We start from the raw sequence: 7,676 nt of genomic DNA on the forward strand, positions 1-7,676 counted from the left end.
CTTATTAAAATTGCAAAAATTACAGAGTTTACAACTGAATACAATTCGAAAATGAAATCAAAATAACTCAGGATGTTCTGTACGCATCCTGCTTTCAAGCTCCCAAGTAGCTTCTTCAGTACCTCGACGCTGCCACTAAACTAAAACCAGAGAAATGACTTTATTCCGCAAGACCTTATCCTTATGATCCAGGATACGAATAGGTCTCTCAACATAGGTCAAATCCTTATCTATTTTAACTTCAGACCGCTGCAAAATATGAGACTCATCCTTCACATACCGTCGCAACAGAGATACGTGGAACACGTTGTGAATACTGGACAGATGCGGTGGCAAAGCTAGCCGATAAGCCAAATCGCCAATGCTCTCCAAGATATCAAACGGACCGATAAATCTGGGAGACAACTAGCCCTTAAGGCCAAATCTGAGAATTATGCGGAAAGGTGAAACTCTCAGAAACACTTTCTCCCCGACATCAAACTACAAAGGCCTACGCTTGGTATTAGCATAGCTGGCCTGTCGATCCTATGCAGCCTTAATCCATTTCTTGATTTGATCAACAATGTCTGCTGTCTGCTGGATTAACTCCGGTCCTTCAGCCTGTCTCTTCCCCACTTCTTTCCAGAAAAGTGGAGTACGACAACGTCGTCCGTACAACGCCTCAAAAGGTGCCATACCAATGCTAGTATGCTAGCTGTTGTTGTACGCGAACTCAATCAAAGGCAAATGATCCTGCCAGGATGAACCAAAATACATAACGCACACTCGAAACGTATCCTCCAAAGTACGGATAGTGTGCTCTGACTGACCATCTGTCTCCGGATGATAGGCAGTACTCAAGCTGAGAGTAGTGCCCATCGCACGCTGAACACTCCCCCAAAACCTGGAAGTGAACCGGGGTCTCGATCGCTGACAATGCTCACAGGCACTCCATAAAGTCGAACGATCTCCTGAATGTACAACCAAGCCATACGATCTACATTGTACTCTCGGATATAGGAAATGAAATGAGCTGACTTGGTGAGTCGGTCCACCACAACCCAGATAGCATCACAGTTCCTCGAAGATAAGGGCAAATGGGTCACAAAGTCCATCGTGATAAACTCCCATTTCCACTCAGGAATAGGCAGACTGTGAAGCAACCCTCCAGGTCGTCGGTGCTCTGCCTTGACCTGCTGACACACCAAACATCTCGAAACATACTGATACACGCTGCGTTTCATCCCCTTCCACCAAAACCGAGTACGTAGATCCTTGTACATCTTGTTGCTCCCCGGATGAATACTCAACTTAGTGCGGTGCACCTGAGATAAAATCTCTCCCTGCATATCTTCATCCCCCGGAATCACAAGCCTACCAGACAAACATAGAAAACCATCTGACTGATAGTGAAATCCAGACGAGCTACTCTCGTTAACTAGGCGAGCTAAACGCTGGGCCTTCGGATCAGACATCTGAGCATCCCGAATCCTCGAATACAAAGCTGGCTCAGATAGTATCGCAAACATCTGGATACTCAGCATACCTTTCTTATGCTTGAAGGTATACCCTGAAGAATAAAAATCACTGATCGCACTAGACATCGAACAAGTCTGAAGTGCAGACAGTCGCACCTTGCGACTCAAGGCATCAGCAGTGAGATTAGCAGCTCCTGGATGGTACTTAATCTCTCAATCATAGTCCTTAAGCAAATGCATCCAACGCCTCTGCCTCATGTTCAACTCCGCCTGAGTGAACAAATATTTGAGACTCTTGTGGTCGGTAAAGATCTCAAATTTCTCGCCATACAAATAATGACGCCAGATCTTCAAAGCGAACACAATAGCTGCCAACTCCAAATCATGAACTGGATAGTTGTCCTCGTGCAACTTCAATTGTCTACGTATGCTATCACATGCCCATTCTGAGTCAGGACACAACCTAACCCCTGAAGAGAAGCATCCGTGTACACCACATACCCTCCAGATCCTGACGGTAATGCCAACACCGGCGCAGAAGTCAACCTTTGTCGAAGCTCATAGAAATTCTCCTCGCACTCGGAGGACCACTCGAAATCAACACCCTTGAGGGTAAGCTGCATCAATGGTCGAGCTAGCTGAGAGAAGTTCAGAATGAAACGACGATAATACCCTGCTAGACCCAGAAAGCTACGGATCTCAGCAACCGTCGTTGGACGCGACCAATTAAGAACAACTTCAATCTTGCTCGGATCAACAGAAATCCCATCCCTGGATATGATATGGCCAAGAAATACCACTCGATCCATCCAGAACTCACACTTGCTCAGTTTGGCGTGCAACTGCTCATCCCGAAGAGTCTGCAGTACCACTCGCAAATGAGAAACATGCTCTTCCGCATTACGCGAATACACAAAAATGTCGTCAATGAAGACCACGACAAACTTGTCTAAATACTTCCTGAAGACACGGTTCATCAGATCCATAAATATAGTCGGCGCATTAGTCAATCCAAATGGCATCACTAGAAACTCGTAATGCTCATAGCGAGTACGGAATGCAGTCTTGACTATATCCTGATCTCGGACTCTCAACTGATGATACCAAAATCTCAAGTCAATCTTGGAGTAAACCGAAGTGCCCTGCAGCTGATCAAACAAGTCATCAATACGAGGCAAAGGATACTTGTTCTTCATAGTAACTCGGTTCAGCTGCCGATAGGCAATACACAACCGCATAGACCCATCCTTCTTCTTCACAAAAAAAACAGGAGCTCCCCAAGGAGATACATTAGGACGAATGTACCCCTTGTCCAACAGATCCCGTAACTGATTCTTCAACTCGCGCATCTTTGACGGAGCCAGACGGTACGGTGCTCGAGAAATAGGAGAAGTACCAGGCATCAACTCTATGCCAAACTCAACTTCCCTAACAGGAGGAAAACCCGGAATCTCATTTGGAAATACATCTGGGAATTCATCCACAACAGGAATGCTCTCTATCCCAACGCTCTCAGCGGACAAATCAACTGCATAGATAAGGTAGCCTTCCCCGCCAGACTCTAGAGCTCAACAGGCTCTCAAAGCTGATACTAAAGGCATCGGGGGTCGCGCTCCCTCACCATAGAAAAACCAGCTCTCACTCCTACCCGGATGAAAGCGTACTAATCTCTGATAGCAGTCCACTGAAGCTCGATAAGTAGTCAGCATGTATGTCCCCAGAATACAATCAAAGTCATCCATCGCAAGAACCATGAGATTCGTTACCAGAATGTTCCCTTCGAACTCTAAAGAGCAACCCATCACTAGACGCTTAGCCAAAGCAGATTGGCCCGTCGGAGTAGAAACAGAAACTACTATGTCTAGTGCAATGCATGGTAACTTATGCCTCTTAACAAAACGTGCAGAAATGAAGGAATGAGATGCACCAGTGTCAATAAGTACGATAGCAGGTATACCATAAAGTAGAAATATACCTGCGATGACCTTCTCATTCTCCTCCACAGCCTGATCATGCCTCAAGGCGAACACCTTGCCAGAAGCCCGCGGTTTCAAATGAGAACTCCCAGCAGGCTGTCCCTGCGACCTCTGCTGAACGGTAGCCTGAGAACCAGATCCTGAACCAGAACCGCCTCCCCCAGACTGTGGAAAATCCCTCCGGAGATGACCAACCTCTCCACATCGAAAACAAGCTCCAGAAGCTTTGCGGCATTGGTCGGTCGGATGGTTCTTCCCACAATGATCACACTTGTCCTTCTTCCCAAAACGGACAACACCAGCAGAACCAGACGAAGAAGAAGTAGATCCGGACTTCTTGAAAGTCTGAGCACGGGGAACCAAAGAACTCGCAGGCCTAGACTAAGAGAAAAACCTGTTTCGCCGAATGCTATCCTCCGCCTGGTGACAATGGCTCACCAAACCCTCGTAGGTCATGTCATCGCCAACCGCCATACGGTCATGGATCTCAGGTTTAAGCCCCTGAAGGAACAGATTATACTTCATCTCAGAGCTGTCGGAAATCTCAGGGCAATAAGACAACAGATCAAAGAACTTCTGCTGATACTCGTCAATAGACATGGCTCCCTGTCGCAGACTCAGTAGCTCTCCCGCCTTCGACTGTCGGAGTGCAGAAGAAAAATACAGATTCTGAAAATCTGTGTGGAACTCGGCCTAGGTGGCCACTCCTCTCGCCGTAACAAAGGGTGCAGAAGTAAACCTACACCACCTATGGGCTCGCCCATCCAGAAGGTAACCCAGTGTCTCCATCTTCTGATCCTCAGTGCAGTGGAAAGTCTGGAAAGTCATCTCCATGTGGTCAAACCAGTTTTCCGCATCCTCTGGAGACTCGCCTCCAACCAAAGGCTTATGACCCATCTGCAAGAACCGACGCACACTGAAACGATCCTCATCACGTCGACGATGATGACGCTCCCGATGACGCTCACGATCATCGTCTTCCCAGCGTCCACCTCCACTACCATAGCTACTCTGATCATCGTAGTTCGCCATCTACAAAAGTACCTCACGGTTATCTTATGCAGAATCTAAATTCCCAAGAATACTATGCATGCTCTGATACCATAAATGTAGTGACCCTTACCGAGATCACCTACTAAACAAAACTTAGGCATGCAATTAACTTAATCAAACAGTAAATCAAAAATAAACTGCGGAAACCATAAACAATTATACAATCCCAAGAAAAGGAATCTGTAAATATCCGAATAGTTTATTCAACCAAATCGAAAGCTGAATCCACCCAAAACAACGGAATAAAAACCTAGACGAAGCTCCAGCTGACCAAACACTGCCTAGCCCCTCTTGGATCCACCTGCCTCGTCCAATCGCAAACCTGACCCATGGAATAGGGTGTCAAGAAATACAGAGTACAAGATGTGAGCATAAAACGCTCAGCACGAGAGTATGAGTATACATGCATGCAAGTGAACTCCCTACAGACTCGAGGTCAAAGATCAGATAACAAAGACAGACCGGGCCCTGATATGTAGCACGCTGTGCCGTCGCTTCAGGAGATGGCTCTCATACCGAAATACTAGTGGATACGCGGGACCCAAATCGATGGAAGTCCATCCACTAACAGGATAGGGTAAACCCTAATAACAGACATCTCAATAGAGATAGCTCAAGATGTAAATGTATGCAGCATAAAATCATGGCATATAAATCATGCAGTCACATAATACATGCATACTCAATCAGGATATCTTGAACAGTACTTTCGGTCTACGCCTATAATCCGCACTACACTGCCAAATGATACTAATATCATTAAAGTGCTCTAAAATCCTTAACTAGGCTATTGCATACTCCTAAATATTTTTAGGAAGCAAAAGCTATACCTTCGTCCGTCGTTAGCCCTTTGCTGTCGATTGCCTCAAAACTAGGCCACAGCTCCGCTACGACGCCTGGATCGCTATGCCACTTCCAGATTCCCAATGGGACGCCTAGAATTCCCTAGATCTGAGTTAGAAGGCTAAGGAATAGAGAGAGAAGAGATGAAAGGTGTGCTCAAATGTGAGCCTCGGCACCCCTATTTATAGACAACGAACGTTGCGTCCGTTCTTCAACGTTGCGTCCATTCTGCCTGACGAATGTTGCGTCCGTTCACCATCGTTGCTTCCGATGGTGCCAATGTCACATCAAGTACGTAAGCAGTGACACATTTTTTATGGCACGAACGTTGCATTCGTTCCGAGAACGTTGCTTCCGTTCTGCCTGACCCTCCGGATCATTTCTGATCATTCTGGGTCTAATCCCGGGCTCCGTTAATCCATTAGAAGTCTTCTTAATCATGTTTATTGGATTAAATAACAGTTAATCACTAAAACTGGGTTCGGAGGTACAAGGTTCGATTCTTGGGGAGGCCAAAAACCCACTGCGAGTGAGGAGGTCATGAGTGCGATGCCCGTCGAACCATGCGATCCGAGCTCATGCTATAGGCTGGGTCCGAGCCCATGCTATAGGTTGGGGAGGGATGCGGTGGAAGGACGTGAGTCGTTACATGACATGTCAAACTCGAATTAATTTCTATAACTAAGCATGGCAACGGAGCAGTTCTGAGACGGGTTTGGCCAAATCCGAAACCCGCCCCGCATTCCTTTGGGGCTGCCCCGCCCCGTGAACCTGGAGAATCAATTCGGTTTAAACCCGCTGGACCCGCCGTCATTTATATAAATTTAAATTTATTAAATAAAATTTTTAAAAGTTTAAAATGTAACAAAAATTTTTAAATTTAATTTTTAAATTTATATTAATAATATTAAGACAACAAAATATTCTCAGAAATTGAAATGTATCGACTTATATTTAATTAATAATTATTGACAAAAAAATTTAAAATGATATATTTTCAAATTAAACATATTATTATTATAAAAAAATAAATTCATTTTAATCCAAAAGTATTATGCAAATTATAGGTATAGTATTAATTTTTTAGTATAAAAATATAATTATATATTATTAATAACATATATATTTTATATTTATGTATATATATTTTGGCGGGACGAGTTCGAGGAGAGTTTGGTCAAACCTGAGACCTGCCCCAGACCCGTTTTTAGGCCCGCTTAGTCGGGTCTAGACCACCCCGCCGGGATGGGTTTAATACGGGGCCGGGTTTAAACCCGACTCATTGTCATTCCTAACACTAAATCCGACTCATTGTCATTCTTAACTCTAACCAAGCAGGTATCATGAGAAAATAAAGAATTTAAAAGACTTTTTATTACAAGATAAAGATGTAAACTTTTTATATCACATTTTTAAATACATTTTTTTTCGGATCAATTACCCGACGTACGGCTGGGCGGCATACCAAGCTCCACCTAAAATTATAATATTTTTGCTATGTGAAAAGTTGAAGAACAATGGAAAGCCCATGCATATTGATTTGCTGGCTTAAATGGGCTGGTATCAAGTATAAGGAAAGACATTATAATCTGGACCTCTCAATTCGCCTGGGCTTTATTTGGACCATTTAATAGTAAAATCGAGATGGGCTTTATTTTATCTATTCACCTGACATTGAATTCAATAAAGTATAGACAATGTGCAGTCCTCCAACCGTCACATTCGTGTCAAATAACATTGTTGTAAGAATATTATTGAAGAACTCAAAAACACTTTAATATTATTTAGCCACACACAAGTTGTAATAATATAATCATTGGTAACATGCAACGAGTTGAATATACATAGAGTCATATGAAAAGATTTATTTATTTATTTTAAAAAAAACTAGTGAAAAGATCTATAATATCTAATTATTGCATCATGATTATAATAAGACTATATATTAATACAATGCGTTAGTTCATCCAGCACAGAACAAGCTACTGATGATCCGAAATTTGGTGTAATTCCATTATTAAGAATTTGGGGTCGTTCCACATGACATTATTGCCCACTATCAATACATACATCCAACCGACTGTTACGATACAATTGCCAACTTTATTTGGATTTCCAGAGGATTCAGCATATTATATATTCTATATAAAGTTGGTGTTATCAAGATTTCAAAATTGAGTAGGGCGATATTCACTTAAAAATATGCAAATCTTATAACTTTCTTGAATATAGCTATCTTTTAATTTCAGTGTCATTGTTGCGATAATTTTAAGTAAGAAAATAGGAAAGAAACGGTAGTTAATGCAATTTTATACTTTCACTAATCATATTAAAATCAATCATCATT

This window comes from Henckelia pumila, chromosome 3 (genome assembly GCF_033568475.1).
Source record: "Henckelia pumila isolate YLH828 chromosome 3, ASM3356847v2, whole genome shotgun sequence".
NCBI classification, from domain to species: Eukaryota; Viridiplantae; Streptophyta; class Magnoliopsida; order Lamiales; family Gesneriaceae; genus Henckelia; species Henckelia pumila.